Consider the following 17,466-nt stretch of genomic DNA (forward strand, 5'->3'; position numbering starts at 1 on the left):
CAGGCGGCCATAGGCTCCACTGTCTGTTTAATGGTTACATTCTGTAACCCTGTACCATCTGGATCCACTTCCCTGCCGTCAGTACATTAGCCCTCCAGAGATGTAGTTACTCTACTCAGCCTGAGCTTCCCCCAAATACACCCTTAAGAATTCCCCCTTAAGCCTTGGGGGCTGGCCTGTGGCTCACTGGGTGAGTGTGGTGCTGACAACACCAAGGCCATGGGTTCGGATCCTATATAGGGATGGCCGGTTAGCTCACTGGGTGAGCGTGGTGCTGACAGCACCAGGTCAAGGGTTAAGATCCCCTTACCAGTCATCTTTAAAAAGAAATAAATAAATAGCTGTAGGCTTATACCCTAACAGCTGATCAACCCAGTGAAGAGTGTTTCTTTCCAGATTCTTTCATCCAGAATCTCAGATATAATGCTCATTGTCCCTGATAGGTCATGTATCCAAATCACTGTGCCTTGGACCACGTATCATGTGATCACTTCTAGAACCCACCTGAAACATGGAATTATTAGTTTTTGTTTTGTTTTGGTGCCTGGCTGGTATGGGGATCTGAACCTTTGACCCTTGGTGTTATAACACTGTGCTCTAACCAACCGAGCTAACCAGCCAGTCCTGGAATTATTAGTTTTATTAGTCAGGGTTCTCCAGAGAGACAGAACCAATTAGATAGGTAGGTAGATAGACAGATAGATGAGAGGGGATTTTTGAGGGGAATTGGCTCACATGACTATGAAAGCTGCAAGTCCCAGGACAGCCATTGCAGGCTGGAGACCCTGGAATGCCAGTAGTGTGGCTCGGTCCAAGTCTGAAGGCCTCAGAACAAGGGAAGCTGATGGTGTAACTCTTCATCCAAGGCCAAATGCCTGAGAACCTGGGGAGCCACTGGTGTAAGTCCTGAAGTCCAAAGGCCAGAAAGCCTGAAGTTCTGATGTTGGAGGCAGGAGAAGAAGAATGTATCCCAACTCCCGGAGAGAGACAAATTCACCTTTTTCTGTTTTTGTTCTATCCAGGCCCCTAGCTGATTGGATGGTACTCACCCACACTGAGGGCAGCTCTTCTACACTAGTCCGCTCAGACTCACGTGTAATCTCTTCTGGAAACAACCTCACTCCAAGTATTCCTTAATTCAATCAAGTTGACACCTACAAGTAATCATCACAAGAATGAAGGAGGGCTATTTTCCCAAAGGAAAATTTGGTTGCTGTTATCAATAGAAAAGGGAGAGGAAGATGGGCAGACAAAACAACAGATGTTCTTTCCACATTGTGATTCGGTGCTAGTACCCAGAGCCTAAAAAGACAACAGGATCTAGTCCTTGATTTTCAAGAGTTTGCAATTATGGGGAGAGAAAAATGTTTAAAAGAGATCAAAGAGGGCTGGCCAGTTAGCTCAGTTGGTTAGAGCACAGTCAAGGATTCAGATCCCCATAGTGGCCAACTGAAAAAAAAAAAAAAAAAGCTCAAAGAGATGACTGTAAGAAGGTAAAGCAGAGTGCAATGGCAATTCGCTGGGGAGAGATTAACCCCACTTGGGGAATATGGGAAAACTTAAAGGAGGAAGTGGGCTTTTAAGGTGAAATTCTTTTTTTTTTTTTTTTTTTTTTTTTTTGTATTTTTTCGTGACCGGCGCTCGCACCGGCCATTCCTATATAGGATCCGAACCCGCGGCGGGAGTGTCGCCGCGCTCCCAGCGCCGCGCTCTCCCTAGTGCGCCACGGGCTCGGCCCTCTTTTTTTTTTTTTTTTTTTTTTAAAGATGACCAGTAAGGGGATCTTAACCCTTGACTTGGTGTTGTCAGCACCACGCTCTCCCAAGTGAGCTAACCGGGCCATCCCTATATAGGAATCTGAACTCTTGGCCTTGGTGTTTTCAGCACCACACTCTTAAGATGAAATTCTAAACATGGGTTCAATAGGTGTTGCTGGAAGGCAGAGATAGCACTTTACTTGGTTTTTGTGTCACCAGAGACTGAGAGTGTCTCTAAAATGTATTGGTTAATGTTATTTGGTTGGAAGTATATGGAAAGGACATTGGTCAGCTTAAAGGGAAAAAGGAAGTCATTTTGGAAGGCTGCCAAGATATCCCATGGACTCCAAGGAACTACTGAGCACAGGCTAGGAAGAGTAGGAATCAGGGGATCTCCAGGGACTTCAGCAGAGGGAGTTGGTGGATGGCTCTCTCTGAAGTGCTGACATTAATGGAACTCAGCTCTAAGGGCTCCCAGGCTCTGTGCCTCTCAGTTTCAAATTCCAAATTCCTAGCAGAGAGAATCTGATTAAGCCAGTTAACACTAGCATCCACCCTAGTTTTGATAATCTATGGCCAGGAGGACAGGATTATATAATACAGATGTGGCTGAAGGGACCCATTTCAGTGTATGATGGGGTGGCGGGACAATTCCCAGGAAAGGAGGACTTGTTGTGAGTCAGGTAGAACATCAAGAAATATCTATTAAAATAGCAGGTACTTGAGAGAAAGTGAGGGCCGGCCCGTGGCTCACTCAGGAGAGTGTGGTGCTGATAACACCAAGGCAAGGGTTGATGACCTTACTGGTCATCTTTTAAAAAAAATAAAAAGAAAGAAAGTGAGCCAAGATGCCAGGTACTGTTCAAGCTTTATTAAAGAAAGAAATCTGCCGGGCTGTGCTCAGAGTGGCAGGCAGCCCAGGGCTGCCCTGAAAATGGTGGACAGCACCAGGTGTGGGGGTGGTAGAGCTTATATAGTGCTCCAAGGGCTGGCTGATACCATCAAGGACGGTCATTATGCTAATATGGATCAGGGTGGAGAACTGCGTCCTTGCGGAAGCAAAAGGGGTTTCTGTTTAAGTCAGGAGGCTTCTCCTAAAGGGAAGGGGGGAGAGGAGCTGAGGAGGCGGGCAGTGCTACTTTGTACTTGGGCTTGTCTAAAGTGGTGCTGGTGATGTTGCAGATCTATTATTCCTGCATTTTAAGTATAGAAAAAAGGGGGAAAGGGCAGAGGTCTCATTCTTCTGAAGCTACTTCCTGCTGGAGATAGGCAAAGATATGGAAAGAATAAAAGACTTATGTTGGTGGGTAAAACAATTAGGTGGCGAGGTTTTGGTTTTGTGTGGCGAGGCTGTATTCCTCCGGAAAAAGGTCGCTGATTCTGAGGGGCTGATATCCTCTTTGCAGGAACAATTTGGCGACCTTTTGGTTGGTGAAAGCCTGTATATGTTCCTGCAAGAAATTAAAGAAACACCAAAAGAGACAGGGGCCAAAAAGTAGGATGAGGCACACACAGGTAGGGGTCCTAGTAGGCATAAGCCAGGGTATCCAAGGGTTCAGTGAAATGGTTTAAGTTGTTTTGGATCACCCTGGACTCATTTAGGAAATAACAGCATTCCTCCCCCAAGAAGAGGCAGGTGCCTTCCCTCTCGGCTGTAAGGAAGTAAAGGGCCCAACGGTTAGGTAAAGCGATTGTTGTGAGTGAGGTGACCTGTCACTGGAGAGAGGAGATGCTGTCTATGCTTAGTTCTTCTGAGAGTTTTTGATAGAATTGAGAGGCAGTAGCAGGGTCCGCTATGCCATTTCCAGTTGCGGGAAGGATCCCTGCCCCAATTAAAAAGGTACAGTTAGTGCCCTATGGGAGTGGGGGCACTTCCTGAGGGGGGGGCCGAAGTTAGTCCCAGTCCCGTCTCCATCTCTCCATCTGTCTGGAGGGTGATGTCAGGGATGAGCCAAAAGAATAGGCAAGAAATCACATATGATAACATTTTACAAAGGAAATATTTTCCAGTTTTAGGGCATGGATGAGGAGGGGGTAAGTGAGCGGTAGTGTTTGGTGTTAGTGAGGCAGAGTGTGGGCAGGCCCCGCACAACACTGACAGTCCCCGCATAACGCTGACAGTCCCCGCATAACGCTGACAGTCCCCACTGAGGTGAGATTAGAAGAAAGTGCAGAGACGTTTGTGGAAATGTTACAGGTTGCATCTATAGGGAGGGGAGTGACCACAAAAAGTTTCTCGTGAAGTGGGAGACAGATGAGTCGCTCGGGGACCAGTCTGATTCACTGAGGACTGCATCGTCCCTGCGGACCTGGAACCTCCATGTCCTCCATTGAGATAGTAGGAAAAACACGGGAAGGATGCAAAGGGTTAGGGAGCCAAAAGAATTTACAGGGCACATTGCCACAATGGAATTGCTAAGAAGCATCCTACTGACAGGAGGTAACAGAGGCCAGGAGAAATCTTCCTATAATGTTACACTCTTTTGCAGCAGCTGCTGTCAATCCTGTAGCAAGTACTAGAACAGACAGTATAATAGCAGCTCCTGTGTGAAGGACGTGGAGCGGGCCTGCAAGAGTGAGAGGATAATCGCCGGGGGAAAGATCATCCTCTTCTGGGATTGGGGGAAGAGTGAAGGTCCTGGAGGCTTTTAGTTTTGTGGGTCCTAAAATGGACGAAGTGTGAGGAGATGTTGGCTTGGGGGTTGAGTAGAGGGACTCCTCTGGCTTGGTGTAAACAGATTCTTTGGGTAAAGTCTCAGGTGCCAGTTTTACCAAGGATAAGTGATACCAAGGGGCCTTTCTTAGTACTTTTACTGCGATGGGGGTGGCGAGAAGTACTGTATAAGGCCCTTCCCAGCATGGTGAGAGGGGCTTTGGGATTCGGGTTTTAATATATACTTGCTGTCCTGGGCTCAGTTTAAAGTCTGAGGAGGTGGTGGGGAAAGGATGAGGTAATAGAAGGTTGGCCTGTTCCCAAAGAAGATCCCTAATGAGCGAAAGAGTAGGGAGATACTGGCCTAAAAGTGATGAGCTGGAAGGGAGAGGTGTGAGAGTGAATGGTCTGCCATATGTAAGTTTGAAGTAGCTGAGGCCCGTGGGCTTGCAGGGGGCAGCCCGTAGGCGAGTGAGTGACTGGTGGGGAGGCCAAAACATGGGATGGATTTCTGAGGTGAGAGCATGCGTTACTGCTGTAGCATCTTCTAAAGTGCAGGGAAAAGCCTCAATCCAACCTGAAAAGGTATCTACTAAGGTTTGAAGATAGCGTGTCCTTTTGTGGGGAGAGTAATATAAGGGCTGAAGAAGGCGTAGTAGGAGTTCATAGCTTATATGAACTGAATTGCGGAAATCTAAAAGGATTTGCTCAGCTTGTGTAGTAGGGAGGACATAGCAACTGGAGAGAGTATACCAGTTGTCCTTTCTCTGTGCTCACAACCATTGGAGGTGTTGTATTTCTTGGAGTGTGTATTGGGATAAGGGTGTAGGGGCCATGAGAAGGACCTGAGCAGGAGAGGAAGAGTGGGGGCCTGGTGACTGAGCAGCCTGTTTTGCGGTTAGATCTGCCAGTTTGTTTCCCTGGGCTATGGGGTCATTGGGAGTTTGGTGTCCTCTGCAGTGCATAACCCCAACCTCCTTTGGGAGTTGTGCAGCCTCAATAGCTTGTATTAGATTTACTATGGCATAACCCACCTGGGAGGAAGGTGTGGAGGTGGCACTCCCATCTATGAACCACGGAATGGGAGGTGGGGAGATGTGTGGAAAGGGATTGAAAAAGAGGTCTAAAGCCTCCATGCAGTTATGTTTTTAGGGTCATGAGTGTTTTGGGAAGAGAGTGGCTGGATTTTAAGGGAGGGCAAAGTTTAAAGGAGAACTGAGAATTTTCAATGAAAGTAAGGTGAATAAGTTGTAGGTGGGAAAGGGAGAGAATTGACTTGGCCTTATGGCTGAGAAGGTCTTGACTGTCTGTTGTTTAAAAGTTAATTTAGAGCTTTCTTATGCTAAAAGGGTGGCTACCGCCAAGGCCCATAAACAGGGGCCCATTCTTGAGATGTGGTGTCTAGTTGTTTAGAGAGGTATGTCACCAGGGAGAAAATATCTCCTGCCTTTTGTCCCAAAACCCCGACTGCCAATCCTCGGGTTTTGGGGATGTATAGGATAAAAGGATGAGATAGGTTTGGGAGGGATAGAGCTGGGGCTGCAAGGAGAGTGGCTTTTTATTGCTGGAAGGGAGAATGAATGAGCTTTGTGGGATCTAAGGGAATGGCAGGAACCCCTTTGGCTGCTCCATAAAGTGGTTTTGCTACCACACCAAAGTTAGGAATCCATAAGTGAAGATACCCTGCAAGCCCCAAGAAAGAAAGGATTTCACCCTTTGTGGTAGGAGTAGGAGTTCAGAAATTAGACTCTTGAACTGAAGGAGAAGAAATTCGGGCCTTGCTGGGGGACACTCGATATACCCCGGAGGCCAGGAAATTAAGGAGGCAACAGTGTGGACCTGTGAATGCTCATAGGAGGGGCTACAAAGAGGAGGTCATCCACATATTGTATTAAAGTGCTAGAGGTTGGGGGGGAAGTTCAGATAAGTCTTAACTTAAGGCCTGGCAGGAAAAGTGGGGGCTATCCCAAAACCCCTGAGGTAGTACTGCCCAAGTAGGTTTTTGCAAATGGTGCGTGTCAGGATTAGTCCTGTACTAAATGGTATGAGCCATTAGGCTTTATAACCAGAAGGATGGGTGTATTGAAAGGCAAGTGGGTAGGCCATGAGAGATGAGAAGAAAGGAGTTTGTGTATGACGGGTTTTAACCCTTTTAGGTGTTTGTTAATGATGGGGTACTCTGGGACATTAGGGAACAAATAGGGGTTCTGCAATTTAACAAGGATAGGGGAATGTTGCATAGCAATGGAGGGAGAAGAAGCATCCCATACTAGGGATTAACCTTGTCTGAGAGGGAAGGGAAGGTGGAAGCCCCAGGGGCCAGGTCTGGGTGCGGCCTGTAACAGGAGTATTGTACCTGGAGTTAAAGCATTTAGGGTAAGAGTAGCTTTGAATTTGGAAAGAATGTCCCATCCCAGTAAGGGGGCTGGGCATTGAGGCATTATTAAGAATTTGTGTGTGAATTGGGTGTGATGTAGGGTACAGGAAAGGGCTTGAGTGATCCATGGGTGGTATTCTGATCCCATGACCCCTACTATTGTGATAGAGGACAGCGTTGTTGGTCCTGCATACTTAGGAAGGGTAAAGTAAATGGCACCTATATCAATGAAAAAAGGGATCGTAACTTACCTTACAAGGTGAGTTACCATGGGCTCACTGTGGGCTCGCGTGTGGTGATCTCCGTGGGGGCCTTGGGCCCTGGGCATCATTAGTCCTCCTCTTGGGCAAAGCCAAGAAGCTCTGGTAGGGATGGCTGTGGAGCCAAAGGCTGTAGGTTGGGGACTGGCCCACCCACTCTCCAGCAAGTGGCACAGTCAATTTCCCAGTGACCTGGCCATTTGTAGTGAGGATGGGTTATGACAGGCCTGTGCCGAGTGGCCTGGTTGACCACATTTGAAGAAGTTCCCTGGTGGCTTGCCCCTAGAGGCAGCCAGCTTAGGAGTATGTGAGCCACTGATGGCATTAGCCAGGAGCTGGTATTTGGCCTGATCTTTTTTATAGTTTTTTGAATATCAGGGGCTGATTGGGTAATGAAATGAGAGTGTAAGAGGGCCATGCCTGCAGGGGAGTTTGGATCTATACGTGTGTATTCATGTAAAACCTCAGAGAGGAGGATTAGGAACTCGCTGGGATTTTTAGTGGATCTCTGTATGATTTCTCTAAGCTTGTCATAATTGACTGACTTGTGAGTAGCCTTTTGGAGGTCATAAATCAAGTGTGTGATCATGTTATGCTGGAGATCCTGATCCCCATGGTCAGCCTGGTAGTCTCAGTTTGGGTCCGTGCAAGGAACAGCAGTGGCTCCCACAGGCTGCCTACTATTTTGAACATGTACCTGAGCCGCCATCCAGACCTGCTCCCTGTACATGGACTTGGACAATTCCTTCCATCCCAGCCACTTCATGGAAGGGTTATAAAAAGCCAGAGCTGAGGCGGGGTTGTTACCTGACAAAGTGGGAGAAGAGGAGGAGTTGGACTGAGGACGAGTGTCTGGAGGCCAAGTGTGGGGAAGAGAGAGGAATGTGGAGGGCTGATGGATCAGAAGATTGATCCGAGTCTGGAAGGAAAGGTCAAGCATGAGCTAGGAGAATTTGACACATAGGACAGTTTTGACAGAAAGAAGAATTCTTTCAGAGATAGGAGAAGGCTTGAACAAGGCATCTCTATAGCTTTTGCCATTTTGGTGAGTGTCTAAATCGAGTGCCATCTTGTGGCCACTGGGATCCATTGCAACAAGGCGTCTGAGTTTTAATGTCTCCCTGGAGGCCAAGAAATTGGCCAGGGGACAACCCCAGGGCATAGAGTGTGGAGGTTTGGATCATGAGGATCCAGTGTAGAGGGTGAGAAAGGGCAGTCAGTCCCAGTAGAAGAAGAGTGCCAGCGAAGGGCGTTCCCTTTGGTGCCCACCTTCTTTTCAAGAGAAAAGCCACTGACTGGCTAGAGGAGCGTCCTCCAATATCTGGGGGGGCACGAGAAGCGTTCCCTTGGCCAGGCGCCTGGGCTTCGTAGAGACCAAAGTCATCAAGAGTAGTTGGGGGAACCGTAGACGTAGGCAGGACAGACCCATGGACTCACCCTGGATTGAGGCCAGTGTTGGATGCGTTGGTCTGAAATAGCAAAAGGAGAGAGTCCCAGAGGCATCTGGTTTTGGCAGGTCCAAGAAGGGTGGCCAAGGGCCCATCACCCCAAGAGATAGGGGATCGTCCACAACATCAGCCACAACCCTTCCCGTGTTTTGACACCATAATGAAAGAAAGTGAGCTGAGATGCCGGGTACCATTCAAGCTTTATTAAAGAAAGAAATCTGCTGGGCTGTGCTCAGAGTGGCAGACAGCCCAGGGCTGCCCTGAAAGGGGGACAGCACCAGGTGTGGGGGTGGTAGAGCTCATATTGGTATGTTGGCACCAAGGGCTGGCTGATACTATCAAGGAGGGTCATTATGCTAATGTGGACCAGGGTGGAGAACTGCTCCTTGCGGAAACAAAAGGGGTTTCTGTTTAAGTCAGGAGGCTTCTCCTAAAGGGAAGGGGGGAGGAGAGGAGGTGGGCAGCGCCATTTTGTACTTGGGCTTGTCTAAAGTGGCGCTGGTTATGTTGCAGATCTATTAGTACTCAATACATGTTAATTAAATGAAAATAATGACATGGGGCAGGGGAGCTTCTCCAGGCAAAGTGAACAGTATACAGAATGGTTTAGGGGCAGGAAGGCTGAAGGCGTGATCGAGAAACTGTTCATAGGGCCATGGAGTGTTAGAACTAAAAAAGATCTTGTTTTATGGATGAGGAAACAGAAGGTATCATTTTACAGAAGTTGCTTTGGACCCAGGAAAGTAATTTATCTACACCTAATGAGACTCATCGTAAAATTTATCAGAAGATTAGAAGAAAGGCAGTTGTTGAAGTGCTAGGAGAGACGAGTTTGCCAAGGGAGGGAGTTAGAGAGGGAAGAGGGGAGAGTTTAGAATTGAAGGCAGGAGTGCCCTCCTTTTAGGGATGGTGGACGGAGGGAAAGACTGCAAAGTAGACTGTGGGGTGGTCAGAGAGATGGACATTCTGCTGGGCGCAGGGCACTTTCTTAAACATTATCTCAGGTAATTCTGATGCATATAGGATGTTCCTGCTCAGAAAAGCCCCTACCCCTCCCTCCAGGGCTGTCTCTGCTGGGTGACCAGGACCCCTGCCCCTGTCAACAGCTGCTTTGTCAAAGGAGAATAGAAATCTGGTATTGTCTGGGCCAATGAAATCTTCTCTGTCAGGAATTTAGCATTTCAAGCTGACAGACATAGGAACTAAACATTTTCAGTACCAGCATCTGGTCAGTCATGGCAAGGGAGGGACAGAACTTTAGTGGGATGTTCCATAAACTCCCTCTGCTGAGCTTCCTGGAATTGCTGTTCCCAAGGCATAGTTGTTTAACTCTTCATTGGAATTTGGGAGAGATCTCAATTTCCTTCCAGTAAGTCCCTCCTTTGCAGGTTATCTCATTGTTGCTAATCTTCACATCTACCTCTACGAGGTAGGTGCTTTCATATTACCTATTTCATAGATGAGTAAACTGAGGCTCAGAGAGGTAAGTAACTGGCCTAGGGTCACACTGCTGGTAGGTGGGGTGGCAGAGCTGTGGACCCCTCCAGGACTTGGCTCTCATCTGCCCTGCTGCACAGTCAGCTTGATAGTATCTTCCAACCTCAAACACTTTAATGCAAACTTACCATGGTCAGAATTATGTTCTCTATTTGCAAATGAGGGTGCCAAGGCTCAGAGAGGTTAAGGAACTTGTCCAAGTTTGCGTAGCTTATTCTGTGTCAGAGCCAGAATTTGAACCCAGCTTCACTTTTTGAACCTCACTTCAGCTCTCATCAGCTTTCCAGTTAATTCAGTTGCTTCTATTCACCGCTGTGACGGTTAAGGGAGGAAAGAATGTCGAGGAGAGGAGGGGGATGATTGACAGCACCAGATTCTGATTCTACAGCAAAGTTAAGTAAAATAAAAAGAAGACAATTTTGTTGAGAAGGAGGTCCCTGGTGGCTTTCAAGCACTGTCTTATGGACAGGACAGGGCAGAAGCCGCCTTGGTGGAGGAAGTAGAGGTGAGGACCTGGAGGCAATGACTGTCCGGGGAGTAAGTTGAGAAAATATCAGGGTCAAGATAGGAAAGAGGAAGTACCTTCAGAGACAAAAGGGAGGGAGCAAGTGGGGAAGGTCAGGAGGGAGAAGAGAATTAATAAGGCTCAGAGAGGGGATGGGTGGGACCAAGAGCACTTCCATTCATTTGCTATTTATTTATTTTTATTTTAATTGATGCATTGTGATTCTACATGCTTACTGGATACAGTCTGATGTTTTGATACAAATATATGTTGTGTAATAATCCAGTTAAGGTAGTTAATGTATCAATTACCTCATGCATTTATCTATTCGCTATTTATTGAGCATCTGCTATGTGCTCTGCACCATGCCAGGCACTGGGGAGTCAAGAGAACACCAAACAGACAAGATCCACTTCCTGGAACTGGCAGTATAATGAGGGAGACAGATAAGAAGCTCTATAAACAGGTCGATAAAATGGGTATAGAGACAGAGATGCACAGATTGGGAACAAGCCCTATCTGAGTAAGACTGAAGGGCGAGGAGGAAGTAGCCACGCCACACTGGGGAAGGAAAAGGGACAGCAGGGGGAAGGCCCTGAACTGGGAAACCGACTGGCTGGAATTCAGAGGTCAGCAGGAAGGGCGGTAGTCAGTACCTTGAAGGGGACTACTATATGGCCCTATGGAAAGCCACTGGAGGACAGAATGACATGGTAAAAAGATTTTTTAAGCACTATAGAAAAAAAACTTAGCACTTAAAATATTGAGTGGGGAGGACTGTTCTTCAGACAGTCCTGATGCCTGAGAAGTGTTTTTGCCGTGAGGAGGTTTGAGGAGTTCACATTGCACAGACCTGCTCTTCTCTGTGAGGTTAATGAGGAGCAGTTGGGAGGCTCTGTGCAAGCCATTCTGTTGCTGAGCCCCGTGAGCATCCCATCACCCGGACAGTTTTCCCCTTGCCCCCTTTGGTCACTGCAGTGACTTGCTACCCACTTACCATCCCCAAGGTTCTTCTCCAAATCTTCTCCTCCTTGTAATGCCTTCTTGATTTAGAGTTTTACTTGTAATTCCTCCAGGAAAGAGGCAGTAACTAAAAAGTTTCTAGAACTTTACAAAGTCTGATTAGTTTCAGTTCCTGATCTAGCTTATAGTTCCTGAGGCTCTCTGAGGTGAGAAATGGAAAACTGTCCTGGTTATCTACTGCTGTGTAACAAACTATCCCCCAAACTTAGTAGCATAAAACAATGACAATTTATTTTGCTCATGAACTTGTAATCTGGGTAGGACTCAGCAAAAATGGCTCATCTCTGCTCTTCTTAGCCTAATGGGTGGCTTGAAAGCTGGGGGCTGGAATCATCAGAGGCTGGCTCACAGTTGATGCTTGCTGTTACCCAGGCCTTCACTGGACTATTTGGCCACAACACCTTCACAGAGCCTTTACATATAGCTTGGGCTTCCTCACAAGATGGCGGCTGGGTTCCAAGGGTTAGTGTCCAGGAAGAGGAATCAGGTGGAAGATGTATGATGTTTTACGGCCTAATCTCAGAAATCATGCAGCATCACTTCCACTGCATTCTATCTGTTAGAAGTGTGTTACTCAGGGAGTGGAACTGGACTAGTTTTAGATGGGAGTGGTGTCAAAGAATTTGTGAACGTGTTTATAAACCACCATAAACTCGCTGGATGTCTCCACTCTGCCTTTATTCAGTTGGTGGGTGGAGGATGGGGTACTCACCTTTTTCTTTCCTTTAGACCCTTCCATGGAGATCCAAGAAGAAGGTGAGGCCTGGAGATAAAGTCAAAGCAGAACAGCTACTCAGACTTTCAAATTAGACATAGTTAGATTTGAATCCTGACTCTGCCATTTACCTGCTCTATGTTCTTACGTAAGTCAGTTAACCTTGGGTAAGAATTTTTTTATTTTGGCAGCTAGTTGGTACAGGGATCTGTACCCTTTACCTTGGTGCTATAACCCTATTCTAACCAACCGAGCTATGCTCTTGGGTAAGTCTTTATCTGTAAAATCACAGTATCCTTTTCATGGGGTTAGTTTAAAGATTAAATGAGCTCAAAGATGTGTCACATGAGTCAATGCATGCTTAGAGCAGTGTCTAGTACATAATAAAACTTCGTAAGCGTTTACTATTGCTGATATGATTATTCAACACATATGAGAGTACTTTAAGTACTTTCAGGTTTATGGAAAAATAGAATTAAAAGTCTTTCCATGAACTTTTTGAAGTATCCTCATATTTATTAATTTTTAATTAATTCAGTCTTAGGTGAGTTCTGGGCTAGATGCTAGATGGTGAGATTATGAAAATGAGCATTGTGAGGTTTGAGCTTCCAGGAACCCTAAGGGGAGATGTTTTCTAGCATGCGGGTAGAGAGCACAGGCTTTGGAGTCAGCCAGACCTGACTCATTCTGAGTTTGCCCCTTGTTTTTAGCTGTGGAACCAGTCTTGGATCAGTCATTCACTTTCTAAACCTTAGTTTCTTCAGTTGTAAAGTGAGAATTATAATAGTACCTACCTCACCAGGTTCTGGTGAGGATCAAATAAGATCATCTGTGTAACATGCTTAGCATAGTTCCTGGAAGATAATACCTACTTAATAAATGTTAATTATTAATATTATGTGTCAGGAAATATGCATCATAGGTAGAGAATACTATTCTAGATGGGGAAACAACCTGCTGAGGGAGTCTAGCAGAAGAGATTAACTTTGCCAGAAAGAATCGAGGAAAGCCTAGAGGAGGTTACATGGGAACCAGGTTTTGAAGAATGAGTAAGAGTTTTCAGGTAGGGAATGAGGAAAGGGAAGATATTCCAGGTGGAGGGAAGAATATACACAAAGTCTTGAAGTTACAGAGTGCAGAAATGTTTGGAGGAAGGTGATCAATTCAGTTGTAATTTTAGTTAAAGGTGAGCTTAGGGTGTGTGGGATGTGCCTGGAAAAGGGGGTTCAGGTCAGACTTTGTAGGATTTTGCAAGTCAAACGAAGAGAGGGAAAGAAAGAATACAGATTGAGCTCCTACTACATGCCTGGCACTATGTTAAAGGGCTAGTATTTTTTATTTAACTTGGATTTTATTTTGTAGGTAATAGGGAACCAAAGAAATTTTTAAGCAGACTATGACATGATTTTTTTTTAATTAAAAAAATTGTTTTTAATCGTAACATACTTGATTGTACATATCTATGGGGTACAGAGTTGAATATCAATACCTGTGTGCAACATGTGATGCTCAAGTCAGAGTAACTAGTACATTAAACAATACAAAACGTAATCATTTTTCACGGCCCTTTTACCAATTCCTCCCTTACTCCCCTCCCTTTCCCCCTCCCCTTCCCCCTCCCCCTTTTCCACCGCTGGTAACCTCGGTTCTGTTCTCTCTTTTTGAAAGTTCAACATATTATTGTGATTGTTTTATCTTTCTTTCTTTTTTATTTGTTTATTTTTTTAGCTCCTGCTTATGAGTGAGGACTTGTGGTATTTCTCTTTCTGCGCCTGGCTCATTTCACTTAGCATGATTTTCCCTAAGTTTATCCATGTTGCTGCAAATGGCAGTATTTCATTGTTTTTTATGGCAGAGTAGTATTCCACTGTGTATATATACCACATTTTCCTTATCCAGTTGTCCTATGATGGACATTCAGGTTCGTTCCAACTCTTGGCTATTGTAAATAGAGCCGTGATAAACATGCAAGTGCAGGTACCCTTTGACATGATGACTTCCATTCCTTTAGGTGTATACCCAGTAGTGGGATTGCTGGATCACGTGGCAGTCCTATCTATAGTTGTTTGAGGAATCTCCATACATTTTCCGTCATGACTGTACCACTGTACAGTTCCACCAACAGTGTAGGAGGGTTCCCTTTCTCTGCATCTTTGCCAGCATTTGTTATCCTCTTTTTGGCAATAGCCAGATGTGACTTATTTATTTAATTTTTAGGATGATGTCTCTGGGCAACCAAGGGAAGGACAAGGTGAAGTGAGGAGAGGATAGTCAGGTGGCCAAAGCGTTGGCCCAAAGTGAGAGAAACCACAGTGTTTAGCCAGTAGAGGTGGGAGAAAGGCCAGCAGTTTTTGTAGGTCAAACATAGGCTGAGGGGTAGACTTTACGTGTGAGGGAAAGAGGCCAGCTCCTGAGGAGTCAGGGGAGGAGAGCAGGGGTGGGGTGGATGGAGCAAAGCTATGGGAAGTGGAGTCCAAAACCCTGGCTCTGAACCCACCTGGTATACCTCTGCATATCTCTGTGATTTTGAGATTGTTATATTATTTTGGCCTTACTTTTCACTTCTTTCTTCTTTATTTATTTATTTTTATTTTATTTAAAAAAAATTTTTTTGGCATCTGGCTGGTATGGGGATCTGAACCCTTGACCTTGGTGTTACAACACTGCACTCTAACCAACTGAGCTAACCGGCCAACCCTACTTTTTTATTTTTTATTTTTTGTTTTATTTTTGTTGGCCTTATTTTTCTATCAGTGGATAATATGGCCTCTCCTATCTGCTACCACGATGGTTGTGAGAAAGACAAGAGGCAATGAGTGTGTAAGGGTTTTGTAAGCAGTAAATCTCTAAACAAATATTAGATCCTATGTTATCAGGGAGGCAGTCAATTGCATGGGATAGTACAACTAAAAGAGAGGTTAGGCAATAAGAGGGATATCTGTCCGGGGGTGAAGATAAAGATAAGATAAACAGAGTGATCAATACACACACACACACACACACACACACACACACACACTCCACAGGTAAATAAAGCAATTTCCACATTGGCCTGGGTCTACAGGAGGGCAGTGGGAGACTCTCAGTCCCACCACAGTGACCCTACCAGTTGCCCTATAGGGCCCTCACCTTGGATATAAGGTGATCCAAGCGGTCTGAATCTGGAGTCTTCAGACAGGCTTCAGGTATCTGGGAAACCATGTGAATTTGTGAGTACACGAAAGCTTGTGCTGTATATTTCTGGGGCTAGAATCCATAGTCTCCATCAAACTCTCAGAAGATCTGTGACCCCACCTCCCCAAAGGTTAAGAATCATTATTTTCTCACCATAAATTAGTAAGAACAGGTGTCCTTGCAGAGAAGGACTGATGGGGAAAGGAGATTTTTGTTTTTAATTTTTGACATTTCTGAACTAATACATGAACACGTATTAGTTTTATTGAAAAAATTGTCATTAAGGGTTATCTGCGTGGTGAGATAATGAGCCCTTTTTAGATTTTGTCTTTATACCTCCTTGTATTAACAAACACAGCAAACACAAATACTAACAACTGATATTTTAAAAACCCTCATGGTATCAGCACACACACACACACACACACACACACACACACACACACGCACACACACATCACTCCGTTATGCAAAGTTCATTATTATGTAAGGCAAAATGTGTACATTTCCTATGGCTTCAATACAGTAAGACTTGTATATCAAGTAAGCATGGTGGAAAAGAAAAAGGCAGACTATTTCAAGTATTTCAACTCGGATGCATAAAATTTCAAGTCATATATGTACGCGACAAGTCTTCATCTATACTATCTTCTGCTTTGTCCTGTACCGGCCAGTGGGGCTAGCCGTTGGTGTTGGATGCTGGAAGCGATGGAACAGAGGACGGGGTTAAATCCACCAGCCTCTCCCCACGCACTCTAGTAATTACTCTATTTCCACGTCATGTTTCCGGGTGTGTGTCCCTACTCACGCAGAAACTGAAGTTCAAAGCAGGCGGGAGTCACCCATGTTCATCCGCTGTCCCCAGAAACCCAGTTCAGGAGTTGGGCCCCCTGAGGATATGGTGATACCTGGGGACAGTCTAACTGGCTGACTCCCACGTGGCAAGAGGCTCTCAACTTCGCCCCCACGTGGTGCCAAGGGCCGGGAAAAGGGGAGCCGTACCAGGGGCATTTAAAGTGTCTTGACGTCACGCACTGCCAGGAACTCAGCTGAGTTTTCAGCAGGACATTCCGGTCATCTTCCCTCCTCCCCCCCGGGCTGCTGTACTCAAGGCCTCGGCTCTTCTCTTGCTCTTGCGGAAGGAGGAGCACTAAGCTCTCGGAACAGCCAGCACAGGGGCGTCCCCAGTCTTCTCTTGGCTCCGCCCTTTCTCCTAGTGGCTCTTCTCATTGGTCAGTGGGTGGGGTTTCGGATACACAGAACGCGCAGCAGGACCCCTGGGTGGCCAAGCAAGCTGGCCGTCTTATGAATTATGTATAAGCGGCGTGTCTTGGCCAGGCTGGGGCTGGGAGGGGATTGGCTGGAGGGGCTGTAATTCAGTGGTTTCCGGAGCTGCGGCGGCCCAGACGGGGAGGGAGAGCGTGAGGTTCCGACGTCGCCGCGGAGGGAACAAGCCCCAACCGGATCCTTGACGAGCATCCCGGCTCTGCTCCCTCTTGGCGTCGGCTAGGAGAGGCCCAGCGGTCCGAGGGAGCCCTCCGCTCGCACCTCGCGCAAGCGCAGCCCCGGCCTGTCGGGCCTCAGCCGGAGAAACAGGTGAAGGGAGTGAAGGGTGGGGCCGCTTCCCCCGACGGTCCCCAGGCCTGGGGACCCCAGGGGACGATGCAGGGGCTGGGAGCCTCTGGGGTGTTTTGGGGGAATTGTAAACGTACATTTCAGTGGGGCGGAGGGAATGAGGGGACTTGGAAGGTCGCTCTAAAGGCACAGCTCCCTGGGATGACAGGAGCGGGCCTCGGAAGGGACAGGGGGCACTAGAAGGAAGTTTCGTTCGGCGGAGAAAGGGGAGATGCAGAGGAAGAGTGGGAATGAGCTCGAGAGGGAGGGCCGTGGGGCAAGCGCACACTAGGCTGGAGTAGAAGGAGTGAGGGACAGCCCCCGACTTCCTGCTGCCTGGGGCTCTGGGGACGTTCCGGCCACAGGAGCGACTGTCACGCCGGCGGAGATCACTGGGGGTGTGTGTGTGTGGGGGGGGAAGGTTGGAAAGAGTCTTCTCCCCG

At 46.8% G+C, this 17,466-nt stretch overlaps 1 protein-coding gene across 4 annotated transcripts in view; it reads left to right on the forward strand.

Annotated features, from left to right (window-relative positions):
- The first annotated feature begins 16,779 nt into the window (after positions 1-16,779).
- Positions 16,780-17,466, forward strand: part of STAT3 (signal transducer and activator of transcription 3) — a 57,241-nt gene continuing 56,554 nt past the window's right edge. For 3 of the 4 annotated variants that reach the window (XM_063109524.1, XM_063109527.1, XM_063109526.1), the window contains exon 1: positions 16,781-17,005. The gene's annotated coding sequence lies outside the window, so the exon portion shown is untranslated. Of the gene's footprint in view, positions 17,006-17,466 lie in introns of all 4 variants that reach the window. The other variant, XM_063109528.1, reaches the window with a different exon arrangement.

Source organism: Cynocephalus volans, chromosome 10 (assembly GCF_027409185.1).
Source record: "Cynocephalus volans isolate mCynVol1 chromosome 10, mCynVol1.pri, whole genome shotgun sequence".
Lineage (NCBI taxonomy): Eukaryota > Metazoa > Chordata > Mammalia > Dermoptera > Cynocephalidae > Cynocephalus > Cynocephalus volans.